The sequence below is a fragment of the Crocuta crocuta genome, unplaced genomic scaffold (assembly GCF_008692635.1).
Source record: "Crocuta crocuta isolate KB4526 unplaced genomic scaffold, BGI_CrCroc_1.0 scaffold87, whole genome shotgun sequence".
NCBI classification, from domain to species: domain Eukaryota; kingdom Metazoa; phylum Chordata; class Mammalia; order Carnivora; family Hyaenidae; genus Crocuta; species Crocuta crocuta.
The window spans coordinates 547630-568516 of record NW_027532166.1 but is presented as its reverse complement, the minus strand read 5'-3'; the positions used below and the strand labels follow the sequence as shown (position 1 = coordinate 568516).

The following is a 20887-nucleotide window of genomic DNA, read 5'->3' as shown; positions in this document are numbered from 1 at the left end:
GTCGAGCCAGGTCCCGCCTCCCCCGCCAGCTCTAGCCAATGGCAGGGAGCCGCGCCTGCGTGCCCCGCCCATCCGCTCTGGGGTGAGGGGCCGAAGGGCGGGGCCGAAGTGGCGCGTGGGGTGGTTCTACCGCTTTTCGTGGTGCCCGTCTCCAATCGACTTCGTCCGGAGCCGCGGCTGCGGATACGCAGGCTGCACGTCGGGAACACGTCCCTAAGCGGTACTGCTTGATGCACTCAGACTCTGAGGAACATAATTGAAGGCTGGAGGGACCTTAAAAGTTAGGTCAGTCTTTTGCAGACCCTGAAATCCTTAGGGCATCAAGTGGCGCTTGCGCACACCCTAGCGTCAGGGAACTTTTCACCTTGAGAACGAGCCGTCTTCCCTGGACGGCGCTGTCAGTCTGTCCCTTAGAATGGGAACCAGAGCTTTCATAGACGCATTAAGCGACCTACTGTGTGTCACTCATTGTGGTAAGAATTGTACAGCTTATTTAATTTTCACAGGAACCTTCTCAGGTAATTAGTTACCGTCTCCATTTGTCCTTAAAAGTCACTTTGGGTTGTCGTTATAAACGCCTTTATTGAAGACTTTCAATGCCTGAGGGCTTGACCAACTTTTTTTCTTTCTTTTTTTTTTTTGTCATTTCAAGCGAGATATATTAAAGAGGGCTTTTCGCCCCCTCCCACCTTTGTAGGTGTAACTTAAACAGTAAAATGCACATTTCCACCACTTCAGAAAGTTCCTCGTGTTTCCTCCCAGTGATTCCCCATACATCATTCCATAGGCAACCACAGATTCAGTTTCCATCGTGGTAGCTTAATTTGCCCTTTTTAGAATTTGAAAGAAAGGGAACCATACAAACTGTACTGTTGTGTCTGACTTCTTTAGCTCAGAAAATGTTTTTGAGGGTTATGTTAAGTGCATCAATAGTTTACTCTTTGTTTTGTTTCAGTAATCTTTACACCCAACAGTGGGGCTCAATTTCATAACCCCAAAATCAAGAGTCACATATGCTCCTGACTGAGGCAGGTAAGTGCCCCTCCTCTATTCTTTCTCGTATTTTTTTTTTTTTGAAAGGCTTTGTCTCACAAGAAAGAGTTTCCATGTCCCCTTCACCTATCTTTGCCTAATATCTTGTATAATCATAGTACTTTGTCAGATTCCCCAAACTGACATTGGTATGATGCTGTTAACTCAGGTAGAGATTTTATTCAGCTTTCATCAGTTTTTATGTGCATTCTTAGGGGGAGAGTAATAATCCTATAGAACTGCCTCACATGTACAAATTCATGTAACTACCACCAGGATCATAATACAGAATTATTCCATCACCACAAAGCAACTCCTATATGTTACCTCATAGTCACACCCTCTCCCACCCCTAACTCCTGGCAACCACTGATCTGTTCTCAGTCACTATAATTTGTTATTTCAAGAGTGTTTTATACATGAAATCGTACCATATGTAACTCTTGGAGTTACTATTGTCACTCGGCCTAATGCTCTTGACATCCATTCAAATTGTTGCATGTATCAACATTTCATACCCTTTTATTGCCCAGTAGTTGTATGTTTATTCATTTACCCCTTGAAGGACCTTTGGGTTGTATCCATTTTCAGCTATTACTAATAAAGCTGTGATGAACATTGGCTCATAGGTTTTTCTGTAAACATGAGTTTTCATTTCTTCAGGTAAATACTGAGCAGTATTTCAAAATATTTTTCCAGAGTGGCTATACCATTTTATGTTACTTCCAGCAATGTATAAGACACCCATTTGCTCTGGATCCTTGTCAGTGTGTGATATGATGCATATTTTCTATTTTAGCCATTCTCCTAGATGTGAAGTAGTGTCCCTCATGATTTAAATTTGCATTTCTTTAATGGTTAATGATTATTGAACATCTTTTCATATGCTTACTCTCGCCATCCATCCTTGGTGAAATGTCTGTTCAAGTCTTTTGCTCACATTCTAATTAGATTGTTTTCTATTGTGGTAAAATATGCATCACACAAAATTTACCATTTTAAGCATTGTTGTTCAGTTGCCACCACCATCAATCTCCAAAACTTTTTCATTTTCCCAAAAGGAAACTCTGTATTCATTAAACAGCAACTTTCCATTCCCCTCTTCCCCTAGCTCCTGGCAGCTACCATTCTATCTCTATAAATTGGACTACTGTACCTCATATAAGTGAAATCATACAGTGTGTGTGTGTGTGTGTGTGTGTGTGTGTGTGTGTGATTTTGGTTAGCATAATGTCTTCAAGGCTCATCCGTTCTGTAGCTTGTATCAGAATTTCATTCCGTTCTAAGGCTAAGTAATATTCCATTATATGCATATACCACATTTTGTTTATCCATTCTTGTGATGGACATTTGGGTTGTTTTCAACCTTTAGATTTGTGAATGATGCCACTATGAACATTAGTGTACAAATACCTGTTTGAGTCCCTGATTTCAATCCTTTGGGGTATATACCTAGAAGTGGTGTTACTGGATTAAATGTTAATTCTATGATTAATTTTTTGAGGAATGGCCATTCTGTTTTCCATAGTAGATACACTAGTTTGCATTCGCACCAGCAATCCAGAGGGGTTCGAGTTTCTCCATGTTCTCAGCAACATTTATTATTTTCTGCTTTATTGCTAAATAGGCATCCTCATATGTGTGAAGTGGTATCTCATGATTTTTGTTTGCATTTCCCTAATAGCGATATTGGTTGTGTTTTTATGTGCTTATTGCCCATTTATGTCTTTCTTGGAGAAATGGCTATTCAAGTCTTGCCTATTTCTCAACTGAATTGTTTTGTTGTTGTTGAGTTATAGGAGTTCCTTTTTTATAATTTATTTATTTTTTATAATTTACATCCAAGTAAGTTAGCACATGGTACAACAATGATTTCAGAAGTAGATTCATTAATCCCCTTACCCATTTAGCCCATCCCCCCCACAACCCTTCCAGTAACCCTCCATTTGTTCTCTATATTTAAGAGTCTCTTATGTTTTGTTCCCCTCCCTGTTTTTATATTATTTTTGCTTCCCTTCCCTTATGTTCATCTGTTTTGTATCTTAAAGTCCTCATATGAGTGATGTCATGTGATATTTGTCTTTCTCTGACTGACTAATTTCGCTTAGCACAATACCCTCTAGTTCCATCCATGTAGTTGCAAATGGCAAGATTTCATTCCTTTTGATTGCTGAGTAATACTCCATTGTGTGTGTGTGTGTGTGTGTGTGTGTGTGTGTGCGTGTGTGTGTGCGCGCGCGCATGGGTGCGTGTGTATCTTTAGGATTTTTTATGTATAAGATCAGGCCATCTGTAAAAAAATAATTTTACTTCTTCCTTTTCAATTTGGATGTCTTTTTTCCCTTGCCTAATTGCTCTGGCTAGAGCTTCCAAAACTATGTTGAGTACAGGTGGTAAATGCATGCATCTTTTCTTCTTCCTGATCTTAGAAGAAAAGCTTTCAGTTTTTCACCATTGAGTTAGATGATGTTAGCTGTAGGTTTTTCATATGTAACCTTTACTATGTTGAGGTGGTTTCCTTCTATCCTAGTTTGTCAAATGTTTTTAACATGAAAGAGCATTGGATTTTGCCATATACTTTTTCTGTGTCCATTGAATTGATCATGCAGTTTTCCCTTCGTTCAGTTTATGGGGTGTATTTCATTGATTGATTTTTGCATGTTGAGATTGTTTTCTTCTTGTTGTGTTCAGAGCACTGTTTATGGATTTTGTATGCAAGACTTTTGTCATTTATGTGACTTGCAAATATGTTTTCTCAGTTTATGGATTGTCTTTTCATCCTGTAAAGATATTTCACAGAGCCCAAGTTTTTAATTTCAGTGAAGTTCAGTTTTTCAATTATTTTCTTTTATGGATTATGCTTTTCAGTATTATATCTGAGAAATTTTCACCTAACACTGGCATACAAAGATTTTCCACTTTTTTATAAAAGTGTTATGGTTTTTATAATTTACATTTAGGTCTATGATCCAATTGGAGTTAATTTTTGTAGCTGTGAGGTTTAGGTTGAGGTTTTTGTGCTTAAGAATGTCCAATTATTCCAATACCGTTTATTGAGAAGACTACTTTCTCAATAATTGAGAATCGTTTTTGAATGTTTGTCAAAAATCATTTGGCCAAACTTGTGTAGGTGTATTTACGTACTCTTTTATGCTCCGTTGATCTATAGCTCTGTCCCTTTTCCTCCAAAACCATACTATCTTGATAACTGTAGCTATATTGTAATTCTTAAAATCAGATAATGGGATTCCTATAACATCATTCTTTTTCAAAGTCATTTTGGTTATTTTAGTTCTCTTGCCTTACTATATAAATTTTAGAATCAGTTTGTCTACAGTTCACTCCTTTTTGTTGTTGTTTACCCATTTTATTGACGGACACCTGGATTGTTTCCAGTTTGAGGCTACTATTGAAACTGTGAACAGAGGCTAAATGGTGTAGAGGGTAAGATTTGACTGTTAGAGGTCAAGAAACATTTTACTTTTCTTTTTATGCCTTTTTTATGTAGTATGATTTTTTTATAATTAGCAAATATTTCTTTAATTGGCTGTTTTGAGTGGGTCTGTAGTTGGATTCCCTATTCTGTTCCATTGATCTCTATGTTTATCCCTTCAATATCATACTGTCTTAAGTACTGTAGCTGTGTAATAGTTTTTAAAATCAAATAGTATAGGGGCGCCTGGGTGGCTCACTTGGTTAAGCGTCTGACTCTTGATTTCAGCTCAGGTCACAAACTCAGCGTTCTTGAGTTGGAGCCTCACTTCGGGCTCTGTTCTGACAGAATGGAGCCTGTGTGGGATTCTCTCTCTCTCTCTCTCTCTTTCTTCCTCTCCCTCCCGCCCCCTTTCTTCCTCTCCCTCTCTCTCTCTCTCTCCCCCTCCCTGCTTGCACACACTGTCTCAAAATAAATAAATAAACATTAAAAGAATAAATAAAATAGTGTAAGTTTTAAGCATTACTCTTCTGCTTTTTAATGATTTTATTTTTAAGTAGTCTCTATACCTAATGCAAGCTGGAACTCATAACCCTGAGATCAAGAGTTGCGTGCTCCACTGACAAATGAGCCAGCCCTGCCTCTAGTATTCTTTTTCAGAATTGTTTTACAATCAGCTCATCTGCATCTCCAAAAAAAATTCTTGACAGAATTTCTATTGGAATAGTGTTGAATCTATAGAACATTTTGGAAAGAACTGGTATCCTGATTCTACTGAGTCTCCCAACCACATTCACAGGATGTCTCTCTGTTTACATCCATCTTCTTTCTTTCATTGGCTTTTTGTACGTTTCAGCATTCACATCTTGCACATATTTTATTAGACTTATGTCTAAGTATTTCTGTCCTTTTTAAGCCACTGTAAATGCTATTTTAATAATTTTCCGTTTCCAGTTGTTTACTGCTAGTACATAGAAATACAGTAGATTTTCAGGTGTTGACATTATGTCTACAACCTTGCTAAAGTCATTATTTATTTCTAGAAGCTTTTTTGTAGGTTCCGTGGGATGGTCTTCTGCACAGTTTTTTATGTGGGTCTCCAATGATATAATCCAGGCACATTAATATAGAGATAAAGCAAATATGGTAAATGACAACAGCTGTGGAATCTGAGTGTGGTGAGTATGTGGAAATTTATTGCAGTATTCTTTCAACTTCTCTGTATGTTTGAAAGTTTTTCATAATAAGTGGGTGGGGGGCGAGTGAGTGTCCCACCTACCTGACTCCCTTGTTATGTTCCCCTTCTGGAAGGCATGCACTGTTACTAATGTCCTGCTTCTCCTTTTTTATGGGTTTTAAAGGTTGTGTATACATGTATGCACTCATAGGCACACACATCGGTCCATCGGGTTATTTTCGGCACTGCATTTATAGAATTTAGCTTCTGGAAGCTTTGGAAGCGTAGCTGCTGAGGAAAAGCCATCCAGGTGAATTCTACCAGTCCCTTTTCCAGGTGTTGGTAGCTATTTTATTCCCGCGGTTCAGCCCTAGAGGGCGCCCGCTCCACTTGACTGGCGGCAGCAAGCAGCAGAAGGCGCGGAAGCCACTGTGTCAAGGTAGCCACGTGACTCATGAAAAGTCGGGCCTCCAGAAGTATAAATACGTCTGTTCTCTGGCCTTAGCCACATTTTCTGTGGGTTGCAAAACTTAGACTAAGAGCCCACATTTTGGCTTTGCAGCAGCAAAGGCTGAAAGAGTGAAAGGTTGGCCAGAAAGCTTCACCCACATGCTGTACCGTGAACTTTTGAAGGATGGATATAACGCCCCATTTCCAGGCACTGCACAGCATCCCAAACATTTTGATGATTATTTGACTAGATTAAAAAATGGTTTTTGGCTAAAGGAAAGGCATTTTGTTTAACACGTTTATAACACTGGGGTTGGAAGATGTCTCTTAATTAATAACACCAGTCTTATTCTCTGTGTAGTTGTTATGTTTAGGTACACACGATTTCACATTTTTTCTGGATCTGTGTAAAAAAGAGCTGTATTGTAATAGTGAGTGTATAATTTTGAAAATGCATTTAAGTCAACAACAATGGATAAATGACTGGCTTAAGTCAATCAGATAGAAATGTTTTATTAATGTTGATATGTACAACAACTTGAAGTAGACTAAAAACTTTTGCCATTAAGAATGTGTACATAAATATCTATTTTCAGAAATGAGACTCTGAAAAAATTTATATGTTGCTTAAAATACAGAATAAATATAGCAATACAGCATAGTTGTTAAGAAAACCAGCTTTGCCACTTCAAAGAATTTGTGCTACAAACATAGTCATAAAAGAAATGGGTTAAATGACTTATGTATAAGATGATTTGTGGCAACTATAATAATATTTATAATGACTATTTACAATAGCAAAAAGTGGAAATAAATATTCAGGTTTTAGATGAAAAAAATATATGGTACAGACATGAAATGGAATATTATGAAGATACAAAAGGAAAAAAGAAGACTTTTGTATATGAGAGGCATATCCATCTTTACACTTGGCTAAAATTTCCTCAGAGTGGTGTTGAAGGGAAATTTGAGAAATCAGGTGATGTTTCAACCACAATTTTCTTTTTTTTTTAAACTTTCCGTTTTGAAATAATTATATATCCCTAGAAAGTTGCAAAGATAGTACAGAGAGGTCCTTGTGCCCTTCATCTAGTTTCCCCCAATGGTTATGGCTCAGGGACTATAGTACAATATCAAAACCAGGAAATCAATATTGGTACAATGAGCATGTCTGTTAGGTTATCACGTAGGTAGCATTGGCTAACCACCAGAACTGTTCTGTCACCACGGCAATCTCCCTGATGCTACCTTGGTAGTACCTACCCTTCCCTACCCCTGGTAACTACTAATTAGGTCTCCATTTCTAAAATGTTGTCATTTTGAGAGCATTATATAAATAGAATCATACAGCAGGAGATTGTTTGTTTTTTTCCACTTCGTACAATGCCCTTGAGAACCTTCCAAGTTGTTGCCTGTATCAGTAGAGTTAAATATTATTCCATGTAGTATGGGTATACCACAGTTTTGTTAAGTCATTCACCTACTGGAGGACATTTTGGCTGTTTCCGGTTGGGGTTATTACAAATAAAGCTACTGTGAACAATCTTGTACAGGTTTTTGTGTGAACATAAGTTTTCACTCTCCTGGGATAAATGCCCAGGACTGCAACTGCTGGGTTGTAGGATAAGTGTATGCTTAGTTTTCTGGAAACTGCCAAATTATTTTCCAGAGTGCTGTACCATTTCACATTCCCAAACACAGTTTTCTTTTTATACAAAATGTTATTGACTACTGTTAGCACATGGCACTAGGCCAAAAGCACATGAGAATCAAAAACACTTTTAATTTCTAGAGAAAATAAATGTTATATATATTAAGGGAAGAGGAGAAAGAGGTCAAAAGTAATCTCTTTGCTGGCCCATAAAATCCTATGTTTATTGTGCCAGTTTTTCATAATGATTCTTTCCTTACCATCAAGTTAACCTCTTGTTGGAAAGCTGCAACACTCTGCACAGGCCACCTGGCGTTTCCCCGGACCTCTGACCCCTGCTTGTATTCTGCCTCAAGTCTCCCCGTGAAGCTTCGGCTTATTCTGGAATGTTCTACCCCCAATAATGGTCATGTAGAGATCTTAGAGAGTCATTTCAGGACCATACCCTCCCAGGGACCTCTGTACCTATACACCCTGTCCCCAGTTCCCCAGCACTAAACATCATTAAAACTCTTTTGAATAGTCTATCCACCCTCACCCCACCCTCTAGGCTTTAGTTGTTAGAGTACCCGGGTGAGGTCACGTTCCTGTGTTAGGAGTGCAGGCTCCAGGGTCATGCTGCCCTTCCTGGTGTCCTGGGACAAGTAACAACTCCTGAGCCTGAATTTCCTCACCTTTACATTTGAGGTGATAAAAACGGCACCAGCTAACAGGGCCATTGGGTTATTCTGCAGACGGTCGGAGTGTCTGCTCTGGGCTGGCTGAGGGTACAGTAGTGAACAAAGAGGAAGCCCTGACCTCAGGGAGCATAACTAAAAGAGAAAACATAAGTACAGTGTTCAGGTATCAGTTAGGAAAGACGTTGGATTTGAGGCTGGCATTGAGGAGAATAACTACCATGTCTTCTAGTGCTTGATGAAACCTCAGAGGTGAGGCCTTCTGGCCAAGTGTCTGCGATTTCATATTGTTAGAACACTCACTGTATCCCTGGGTTGCAGTTTTGTATATGTTTGGTATGGCCCAACCAAGAAAGAAGGCATATGCAGATTTCTAAGGAAATTATGATTCTGTGAAAGATTTTGAAGAGATGAAGGCTGGTATCTTTCAGAGTGCAAAGTGATTTTGGAATGTAAAGAATTTCTTTGGGTTGAGTTCCATGGAAGTTTGTTACTGACCTGTGTTCCCGAACTATGAAACGTGAATATTGGGTTATGGAATAGTTTCTCTTGGTAAATAAACAACTAAGAAATACTATGGACAGTTTTTAAAAAAAAAAAAAGTACAGTGTTCAGCCTGGCCTTTGGCCTTTGGTTGGCCTCTGAGAAATGTTAGCTGTTTTATTATTATAGCCAAACTTAATACTTATTTATGGACTTGAATGGAATATAAACTCAGCATTACACATTTGCTCTAGTATATTTTTATTCATTGTAGTCAGACGTTAGTCACCATTAACTGTAGGAGCTGTGCTGGTCTCATGCCATTGCTAAAGTCATATCAATTGCTGACCAAGGGCACTCCATTTTGTGCTTAAAACTTAGGATTATTCTGAATTTAGTACCTGGAATATCAGATTCAATAAGGGTCTCTTGCTGTGACCACACAACTTTGAAGGAAGAGTCTTACTTTTTTTTAATTCAAGTTAGTTAATATGGAGGAAGTGTCTATACAAACTTGTGAAAAAGTCCCTTACAGTGTGTTGGAAGGTTCACATACTATTAAAAGATTCCAACAACAATAAAGAATACTTTTATTGTTTATAAAAGGTGACACATTTCATAAATAGTTAATCAGAAATACAAACTTTATGGGGTGCCTACCTGGCTCAGCCGGCAGAGCTGGCGACTCAATTGGCGCCGAGAGTTCAACCCCACACTGGATGTAGAGCTCACTGCACGCACACATGCGCGCGCGCACGTGCGCGCGCGCGCGCGCACACACACACACACACACACACACACACACACACAATTAGCAAAGGAGGGACACCTGGGTGGCTCAATCAATTAAGCATCTGACTTCAGCTCAGGTCATGATCTCACAGTTCATGGGTTCGAGCCCCGCATCGGGCTCTATGCTGACAGCTAGCTCAGAGCCTGGAGCCTGCTTCAGATTGTTTGTCTCCCTCTCTCTCTGACCCTTCCCTGCTCACGCTACCTCTCTCTCAGAAATAAATAAAACATTAAAAAAAATTCTTTTTAGGGGCGCCTGGGTGGCTTAGTCGGTTAAGCGTCCGACTTTCACTTAGGTCATGATCTCGCTGTTCGTGGGTTCGAGCCCCGCATCGGGCTCTATGCTGACAGCTAGCTCAGAGCCTGGAGCCTGCTTCAGATTGTTTGTCTCCCTCTCTCTCTGACCCTTCCCTGCTCACGCTACCTCTCTCTCTCCTAGAAATAAATAAAACATTTAAAAAAAATTAAAAAAATTCTTTTTAAATTAGCAGAGGAAAAAAAAAACCCTTAAAGGAAATTTCATTTTTAAATCTGTAAAAATGCCAAAAAGGTGGCCCAAAAAGCCCTCCAAAAACATGGCAGCCAATTGAATACAAAAATACTCCAAAGAGCCTTAAATTTTAGGTAAACTGTGCATAATGCAAATTGGTCAATGAGTGAACTGGTGACCAGGTATATTTATCATTAAGACACATGGCTCTGCTCATTCTGTTCCTAGGGCAGAACCAACATAGTGCACATAGGCAGGCTGGACATTATGACAGTGCTGGATGAGGGTGTCCTGTTGGCTGAGCTTAGGTTATATCCCTGCTTCCAGGAAGTGGGAAGAGTGATTTGGGGCCTCTCTGACTTCCATAGGGAAAGTTGAAGCCCTGTTCCCCGCTATGAACTACACACCCACAGAGGTCTCCAAATACAGTTGACCCTTGAACTACATGAGTATGAACTGCGTGCACAGGTTTAGTTTCACTTATATGTGGATTTTTTATATAAATATGGTACAATGCTGTAAATGTAATTTCTCTTATGATTTTCTTAACATTTTCTGTAGCTTATTTTATTGTAAGAATACAGTTATATACATAGATATAGATATAAACATAATGTGTTGAGTTGCTTTATGTTACCAGTAAGGCTTCTGTCAACAGTAGGGTATTAGTAATTACATTTAGGGGGAGTCAAAAGTCTACTCCGTGGGACTCAGCACCCCTAACCCCTGCATTGTTCAAGCGTCACACGTAGTAACCAACAGATGTTCGTTACAGTGAATGAATAATCAAGTAACACGAATTCCAGCCACAGTTCAATGACCATCCAGTAATGTGACTTTGTAAAAGTTCTGCAACCTCTCCTCAGCTTGCGTTTACTCATGCATAAAGTGCTAGAGTGGACTTAAGATGGTCACTACCGTCCTATAAGCTCTAAGATTTCCTGAGATTTCCTGCTGTTAGAGCTCCTCCCATGTTTTGACCTTTCCAGTAGACTTGAGGCTAGGATGGAGATAAGGAGTGCCATTTTTTGTTAGAGGCTTAAGACAGCCAAGACTTTGCTATAGCAAAGGTTAATGTTCTGTCTCAAAGATCCATTTCCCCAGGCTCTCCAAATGTAAATGTTAAGGCGATGAAAACAGTGAAATCTAGGCTCTGGTTCCTGTAGAGTCAGAGGCACTCACCCCACACGGTGCAACCCTGAAGCGGAGTGCCGGCTCTGTGGCCTGAAGCTTCATGAACTCAGGTTTAGGCTGTCAGCCCTGATTTAAAGAGATGTGGTGGGTGGTTCAATTTGCTTCTGGGAAAGAACTGACATTTCACAGCAGGGCTTGGGGGGCTAACAGTGAAACCTGAGCTGGCGTCTTCCCCCTCTGGAGGGGCAGGCAGAGTGAGTCACCTGTTTGCACAGAAGGCTGTGGTAATCAAATCCACAAATTCACAGGCCTTATGCCTTCACCACTTTAAACCAGAAAAGGTGTCGCAACATAACAGTTTTAATTGCTAAACCATAACTGCAAACCCAAATCTCTGGATTTAATCAGAGCGGGGATTAAAGGCTGTGTGAATGGGGCTGTTTTTCTGCCAGGTGTGTTATTTGTTCCTCCTCTTCTGCCTTTGCTTCCTTGTTTGTGCTCAAGCCCAGACCAAAGGCCTCTGGACATTTGCCATCATCATGCTCTCCAACAGATGATGGGCCTATAGTGGCAGTGACAGGTTTGCCTTCTTTTCTATTCCTTGCTGGAATCTGTGGACCCTGTATCCACCCCAACTTCCTGGGACAAGCAACTCTGAATCCTTCTTGCCATAGCAGGTATGAATCTCAGTCTACAACTCAGGTGGACAAGAAATAAGGCTTTCTTTTCTAGAACTCCACTCCGTGCAGGCCGTTGCGCTTCTTAGCTGGTGTAAAACCTCTATCTGCAGTCTTTACTGGGCATATATTCCCCACTTCTCAGCAATACAACCATACTGAGTGTGACAGTGTGCTGAGGGTTTAAGGAAGGCCACGATGAGGGAGAGGGAGCACTCTGGCTCTGAGCCATTGGTCACATGGTTGGTTGAGGGATCTATTGGCCCTGCCCACCTGGTCCCCGTGGCTCCAGGGTCCTCGACTCCCTTTTTGACATTATCAGTCCCCAGGAGTTGTTCTGAGGTTGTCCCAGTGGCTGGATGCACCACCTTTCACAGGCTTTCAGGTTCCAGTCAGTATTCCTAGAATCTGTTCCTTTCTTGAATAGGAGGAAGAGAGAAAGGAAAATACAGGAAGAACCAACAGTGTGGTTTAACACCCTCCTGCATAATCCAGGCTGGCAGCCAGCTCTCCCTTTGTTCCAGCTCTGTGTTTGTACATGGGGTTGTACAAAATACAGACATTTAGTATTTCAAAAGGAATAGTAAAATGATAAAAAGTTAATATTCTGTAACTTCAGCTGAGTAAGTTCTGAACTCAGCCTATCTGATTTAATCAGTACACTTGCCTTTTGAACTAAGTACTATTATTTTTCCCATTTTACAGATCAGAAAACTGAGGCTCAGTGAGATAAGAAACTTGTTCAAGATCACAAAGCAAGTTGTAGGAGAGCTGGGATTTGAATTTCAGTCTTTTGACACTAGAATCCAAATCTATATTTATAAGCAGTGCATATTAGATGTTTTTTTTAAAAAACGTTTATTTTTGAGAGAGAGAGTGCAAACAGGAGAGGGGCAGAGAGAGAAGGAAACAGAGGATCCATAGCTGACTCCATGCTGACAGCAGACCGCCCTATGCGGGGCTCAAACTCACAAAGCATGAGATCATGGCCTAACCCAAACGAAGTCAGATGCTTAACCAACTGAGCCAGCCAGGTGCCCCATCTTAGATGCTTTAAAAGAAAATGTCAGACCTGTGAGCCTAGTGTGTCATTTGAAAACTCTGTTTTCATGGAGTTTGTACCATAGTCCAGCCCTTCTCTCAGTGGGACTATTAAACAGCACCTAGCAGTTATTCTAGCTCAATAAATACTTGCTTGAATTTTACATCTCATAAGCAATTTTGCATATTCAAATACTTTTGTGTCTCGTTCAGATGTGGCAGAAAAATCAAGAGGTCACTGGTAGCATTGTCTTATCTAAAAAAAAATAAGGAAAACCCTTCTGGGGTGCCTGGCTGGCTCAGTTGGTATAGAGCATGTGACTCTTGATCTTGGGGTTGTGAGTTCAATCCCTATGTTAGGGGTAGAGTTTACTAATAAACAACAAACAAACAAAAAAGAGAAAAAAAACCCTTCTAAGTCTGCTTAAAGTTTTGTTTGCCTACTGAGACTTCTTCAACCCTTTCTTTGTTTTGACCTCCCAAGCTCCCATCCAAACTCACTGAGGAGAGGATGCCCTGTAAGGTTTCTGCATGTCTGACCTGGCTTTTAAATCCTAGCTTAGACATTTGCTGTTTGTGTGGCCTGACCTGACCTGGTTGCCTACCTCTCTGAGTCTCCATACCTCCATACAATGTCCGTAAAATGAGAACAGCAATACAGGCTACCTACGGGATATTTTAAGTGTATGAAATAGTAGACACTCAATGTCTAGTTCTTATTTCTGTTAATTATATCAACCACATCAGAGTATTCTATCAATTTAAGCTTATACTTAAGGTCCTTCTGAAAACGCTTAAAGGATGTCATTCCTTTATTTATTTATTTATTTATTTATTTATTTATTTATTATTTGTTTTAGAGAGAGAGTGAACAGGGGAGGGGGGCAGAGGCAGAGAGAGAGAGAATCCTAAAGCAGGTTCTATACTTTAGCGTGGAGCCCAACTTGGGGCTCAATCCTATGATCCTGGGATCATGACCTGAGCCAAAACCAAGAGTGGGATGCTCAACCTATCATTTTTTTTTAATGTTTATTTTTGAGACAGAGAGACAGAGCTTGAGTGCAGCAGGGGCAGGGAGTGAAGGAGACAGAATCTGAAGCAGGCTCCAGCCTCTGAGCTGACAGCATGGAGCCCAATGCAGGGCTCGAACCCATGAACTGTGAGACCATGACCTGAGCCGAAGTCAGATGTTTAACTGACTAAGCCACCCAGAATCCCACGATTTGTCTTTCTTAATCTAGGTCACAATTTTACTGGCTTTAATCATCTGCATATACCTTTACAATTTTTGTGTTATGTATTTAATATCTGTGTTCTTACTAGTATGGTTCCTTAAATTGATTAGTTTTTAACTCCATTCTAGATCTAAGGAATAGTGTCTGTGACATCAATGGCTTGATGTGTTACATGTTTTCGTATATCTTAGAAAAAATTCTCAATTAAGATACCAAATAGTTGTCTATGTGCCACCTAAAGTTATTTCATGAGGCACACTTAAGAAACACTAATCTTGCCATATTTATATCTATATTTTAGGATAAAAAACCAATGATAACACACAAAACTACGATGATACATTTCCTATTGTATGCTTCTACTTCTATTAGCATTTAGGAAAGGCAAAACTCTAGAGACAGAAAGCAGATGAGTGGTTGCCTGGGGCCAGGGACCGAAGTGGGGACTGACCTTGAACAGGAACCAGGAAGTTTTCCGACTGCTGGAAGAATTCTAAGACGGTGGTGAGGGTTGCACCACTGTATGAACTTAGACACACTCATCAATCTGTGTGTTTCAAATTAATACATCCTCTGGTTTATAAATTATATCTCCAAGAAGAAACAGAAAAAGAAAAGAAATGATCAACCAGGGGGGCGCCTGAGGAGGCTTCTGGAGTCCAGGTGATGTTTTGTTTCTTGATCTGGGTGTTAGTTATAAGAGTATGTTCACTTTGTGAAAATTCATCAAGCCACTCATTTATGCTTTGTGTATATTCCTGTATGAACATTATACCCCAGTAACAAGATTTACTAAAACAGAGAGAGAGAGAGAGAGAAGAAAAAATCAGNGGGGAACGACCATAACTTCCCAATAAAAAGTTGTTACTTTCCTGTTTGTTGTTTTGTGTAATGACGTCATCCTGCCAACTTAGTTTTATGATGTGAAAGGTTTATGTTTTATGTATCTTAGTTCAGAAAGGGTTATGAAAAGATATATTTAGCTAATCGCACCAGTGCTATAAGACTGTCAGTGGAAGCCATTGTTTCTTAATTATTCATAGCAATTATCCGTGTGGACAATATTCAACTTGCAACCAAAACAAATGGATGTTTGAAGAGGCCTTGGTGGAACAATCAAATCATCAGTCTCAAAATGTCCCCTCTCTCTGCCCCGTCCTGCTGCCTGCTGGTGTTTCAATTCTATATTTATCTTTTCAAATCAGCGGTGTAGCAATTAGTTATTATACTAGGAGCTACCAGTTTATTGTGTGCCAACTTCATGCCAGGCACTGCATTATCAGAGTTTTTCATACTTTAATTGCCTCATTTCACTGTCACAACAACCCTGCCAAGGAGTTGTTTTACACCATTTTGCAGTTGAGCAAACTGAGGCTGGGGGCTCCTGAGTGGGTCCAAGCCCACATTTCTGGTGAGTGACAAAGCCAGAGGGCAAGCAGGGCTCCCACCTGTGTGCTTTGCTATGTCTTGGGACCTGACATCAGTGACAGGAAATAAGTGACATGTGTAACAGAATTCTGAAGCCCGAATCATGGCTCTTCATGCAGTTACTATAGTTACTTCTCTACATGATGCTCTCATTTTTGCTGGGATAACAATGGATCCACTGTTAGCCATTGAGGTATTTGAACCCCTACCTTCATCATGAAACCCAAGGGACATTTTAATAGGTTTAAAATAGCATTCCTGCCTTTTAATCACACCCTTTTATTTCAGAAGCTCCTGGAACGTTAACAGATCTCGTACTATGGCAGCTTTAGCAATATTATTTTTTCCACCTTGTGTGAACATAGGAGCTCTCTAAAGGTAATACAACCATATTTCAGACAGAGACCTGAAAAACTCCGTGACAAAAGTGATGTATTTGGATGGGTGGGAGGTGCATGGATGCCCCCTCACTAGGTTGAGGGAAGGGGTTGGCATCTGGGCAGGAAGATGTATGGAAAGAGGGGCCTTGGGGAAGACAGCAGAAGAGGCAGGAGCTCTGTCTTACAAGTGGATATGGCTCTTGCTAAGCTAACAAACACATGCAGAGGAAGTGGTTTGGATTAGGAATGAGGTGGGGGTGGGTGGGCTAAATGGGTGATGAGCATTAAGTTGGGTACTTGTTGGGATGAGGACCACGTGTTATATGTAAGTGATGAATCAGTAAATTCTACTGCTGAAACCATTATTCCACTATATCTTAACTAACTTGGACTTATTTTATTTTATTTATTTTTTAATGTTTGTTTATTTTTGAGAGAGACAGAGCATGAGCGGGGGAGGAGCAGAGAGAGAAGAAGACACAGAATCCGAAGCAGGCTCCAGGCTCTGAGCTGTCAGCACAGAGCCCAATTGGGGGCTCAAACCCACAAACCATGAGATCATGACCTGAGCCAGACATTGGACGCTTAACCAACTGAGCCACCCAGGCGCCCCTTAACTAACTTGGATTTAAATTAAAATTAAATAAGATAAAATAATCAGAATAAAAAAAAAAGAATGAGGTGGAAAGACAACCAAGGCCTGAAATGTGTTACTGACAGGCGTTCTGAGCACTGAGCTGTCAGGGAGGATGAGGACTCAGAATCTGGGCTTGTCTTGCCTGCTGCATGCCAGCTCCCCAGGCTATGGTCAGACAGCTTTATTCCCTTTGGACTCTTAAGGCTCATGAAATTCTCAGATGTGGCACACTGAGACACTCATGGGACTAAAGACAAAAGCCAGAGCTTCTGATTCCTGGTCTAATGTCAGATCCATTCTCTCTAATTACAGAGTCATAATGGTGAAGAGGATGGGGACATCCAAGGACCACAGGGCCTCTCTCTCAACACTGGTGAGAACCAGTTTCCTCCCCCTGGTTCTGTAGCTCCTGGCAGAGTTCTGGAAGCTGATTAAAGAGAAGATCAGAAATAATAGGTAATTAGAAACCTTATAAAAAGGAAAAAATGCTCTCCTCAAACTTACCAAAGCGTCTCCATGGCTGGAAGTCAGGAAGGCATTGTAGAGTACTGGCTGCAAGGGTCACTTGTGCCAAAGGGGTGGCCTAGAGGCTGTGGCAAGTGTTCAGAGGGACTAGGGCTCCTCCCCAGGGGTTAAGTGGGGAGACGATTCAGAAATGTATTTCTCAACTGGGCCAGCCATGAGTAAAAGGCTAAGAGAGCAGCCTCAAGAGAACCTCAGCCCAGTGAAACCAGTGGTACAAGAACCAAAAAGCACTGAGGGCGAGAAAGGCAGACACACACACACACACACACACAGAGGAGACTGGATTCCGCCAACAAGACAGGCAGATGGAGTGGATTTCTCCATTGGCCAGTTCCTTGGCCGTTTGGAATACTCTAGGAGGGGTAGTTGGAAGGAGCTCAGCAATGTTCTGGGTCCACATGATCTATGCAATTAGTGCTGTAGGGTCCCTTACCTCCTGGGGTCTTTAGGGACCATCCCCAGCTTGGGAGGGGTATGGGAGGTATATGGAATGCAACAGGTGGGCTGAGTGTAGGTTTGGTCCCCAGGTGGTCTAGTTGGACTTCAATAGCTCTCTGAGCAGTAGAGCAGCAACCCTCAACCTTTGGGGGTACCTCCCTACCCAGGGGATCCTCACAGCTTCTTTCCAATTTAAGGCTGTGGTATATACTCCCCCCAGCCCCTTTCCTGTACCTTACTGGCCCTCCCATTTGAATGTTCAAGAGACTGTTTGGAAAAACCCCTACAGGGACACAGTTTCTTTTTGCGTTTCTGGTCCCCGAGTCCTAAGGCTCTCTGAAGCCGGGGATGGGTGAATAGGGCCCGTAAGTGACAGAGACAAGGCAGGGGGTAGGGGAGGGTGGGAAGAGGAGCTCCCCACTGTAGGTAATCATCCCAGAGATTCATCCTGCGTTTTGGGCTCAGTTTCATTTGCTGGTTCCTTTTTTCCTCCTGTCTTCTTTACCTTTATCTCCCCTGTGCCCTTTCATTTCTCCACTCGGTAAACCTTACTGGCCATTTCCTGTGGCAGGGCTGTCCCAGGTGAAAACTCACTTTGGATGAAGACTGAGACACAGTCTTCTCTGTCAAGGAGGTCACACTCTACGTCAGTTTCAAAACAGAGTGAGCTTTATGCTTAGCGGGGGGCAAACGGGGTGGTTTGGGAGCCCAAGTTGTTCGGGGGGAGCGGACCTGAGAGGGTGAGGGTAGAGATCAGGGAGATCTCCCAGAGGAGGGCGGAGCTGGTGCGGGCTCCTGCTGGGGTTGCCACGTGAAATACAGGGCACTTGTATTTAATGCAATATTTGCGACTTTTCCTAAAACAATTATTTGTTGTTTATCTGAGATCCAGATTTAACTGGGCGTCCTGTATTTTCATTTGCTGAATCAGGCAACCCTAGTTTCCTTGTGAATATATAGGAGTTAGCTGAATAAATAGAGGGACAGGAGAGAAGAGCATTCCTGCAGAGGGAAGGGCATGAGCAGAGACTCGGAGGTGAGGGATCCCATGCTTTACTGAAGGGACTGAACGTTGTCCAGTGGCTGGAGTGCGAGGGGGGAGGGAAGGTGTGGAGAGAATGCACCAAACCAGCACACAGTTGAGTATGTACTAAGTACCAGGCACACTTTGTACTCACACAGGGTGCTCTTCTGAGCCAGATGGACACAGCTTCTGCTCTCAGGGAGCTCACGGTTCAGCTGAGAGGCAGTGAGGTGGGGAGAGAGGACAGGCTGTAACTGTGGGAGTTAGAGCTGGGGACATCAACTTGGCTGGGAGGTCAGAAACGGCCTCTCTTAGGAGATGACAATATGCTGAAGGGTGAGGAGACAGGCATGCTGATAGCTGGGGGAAGAATGTTCTGGACCAAGGGAATAGCATAATGGAGGGCCTAAAGTAAAAAAAAAAAAAAAAAAAAAGCACAGCGGGGTCCTGGATACTCAAATGTGACCGGAGGGGCTGGGGTGATGAAGAGGGGCAGACGAAGAGACTGGATGAATGAGCAGGGGCCCGATCACACTGGAGGGAATTTGGACTGGATCCTGAAAGCAGTGGGAGCCACTGAAGGAGTTTAAAGCAGGCAGGGTGACATAACCAGCTTTGTGTTCTTAAAGGTGACTCATGCTGGAGAGAAGAGGACTGATGGGTAGTGTGGGGGCAGAGATGAGGGTGATGAGGGAGGGGCTCCTGCAGATGTCCAGGGCAGACAAGTCAGTGGCTGGGCCCAGCGTGATGGTGGCGGCGACGGAGAGAGAGAGAAGGAGAGACGGACGCAGGCTGCACCGAGGAGGAAGACTTGGCAGGCCTGGGCTATCCGGCACTGGGAAGCGAGTGGGTGGGAGGAGCAGGCGTGACTCAAAGCTTCTGGTTTGGACAGATGGGAGGACGGTGGCACCACTTGCTGCGCAGAGCTGGGGACTTGAGAGGTTTGGGGGTGGCAAATTGACAGGGTTGGGGTTTGCACAAGGAGAAGGTGAAGAAACTAGCGGTGGGCCATCAGAGAAAGGTGTGCAGGAGGAGATAACCAACAGGCAGCCCAGCAGAGCTGCATTCAGATCTCTTTTCTCGCCTTGGCTGTGTGGCCCCGATCGATGACCTTACCTCTCCTCACCTTAGTTTTCTCGTCTGTACCGCGGGATGAGGTGGGTAATCTGTCCTCAGAGTTGTGAGGGTGTGGTGAGCAGCCTCGGGGGAAAAACCCAATGATCCCCACCTCCCGGTACTCACATCCTTGTGTGGTAGCCTCCCACGCTGTCATAGGGTTGGTCTGGGAGACCAAGGGACTACGTGTATATCATTTTCAAGGTTACATTATAAAAGACATTGTGGCTTCTGTCTCTTCTCTCTTAGATCACTCGTGCTGGGAGATACCCCAAGCCGCCATGTTGTCGGGAGAGGCTCCCGGTGAGGAGGAACTCCTACTTCCTGCTAAAAACCACCTGAGTGATTTTGGAAGTGGATTCGCAGGCCCTAGCCAAGCCTTCAGCTGACTGCAGCTCCAGCTGACATCTGGATTGTAAGATGGGCTATCTACCTAATCTGCTTCCAAATTCTTGACCCGTAGACACTCTGAGATAAGAAATGTTTACGGTTTGGGGCACCTGGGTGGCTCAGTCGGTTGAGTGGTTGAGCGTCCAACTCTTGATTTGGGCTCACAGTTCGTGGGTTTGAGATCCGTGTCGGGCTCCATGTTGATGGTGCAGAGCCTGCTTGGGATTCTCTCTCTCTCTGTCTCTGTTCCTCCTCCCCTCTCCCCTCTCTTAAAATAAAGAAATAAAGAAATAAACATTAAAACGAAAAAGAAATGTTTAAGTTTGGGGATGATTTATTATGTGGCAACAGAGAATTGACACGGAGAGTAAAAACACTTAGCACGGTACCTGGCACAAAGTAGGGGCCATGGAACAGTGCAGCATCTGCGGGTCAGGCTCAGGAGAGAGGTCGGGGCTGGATGTATGGATGTGGGAATCTTTCGGCTTAGAGACAAGGCTTGGAGATACTAACGGAATCCACGGAGGTGGCTGCGTCAATCCACAGAGACGGGTGGACAGGAGAGGAGGGCCTAAGCAGGACACCTGGGCAGAAGGGGCGAGTAAAGCAAGAGGAGGAGCATCTCCATGAGAGGAGGAGGACCTGCAGAGAAAGGAGGGAAACTAGAACAGGAAGTG

General features: G+C 42.5%; 1 long non-coding RNA gene across 6 annotated transcripts; it reads left to right on the top strand.

The window, feature by feature from the left end:
• The first annotated feature begins 127 nt into the window (after positions 1-127).
• LOC144242012 (uncharacterized) lies at positions 128-20508 on the top strand. 6 transcript variants are annotated; one of them, XR_013338268.1, is made up of 8 exons: positions 128-285; positions 956-1032; positions 5523-5643; positions 11824-11996; positions 14871-14935; positions 15989-16078; positions 17030-17173; positions 20070-20508. It is a non-coding gene; the product is annotated as an uncharacterized LOC144242012 (long non-coding RNA). The 6 variants fall into 6 exon arrangements; XR_013338267.1 differs by having other exon boundaries at positions 14645-14935; XR_013338269.1 differs by lacking the exon at positions 14871-14935 and having other exon boundaries at positions 15992-16078.
• The last annotated feature ends 379 nt before the right edge of the window (positions 20509-20887 follow it).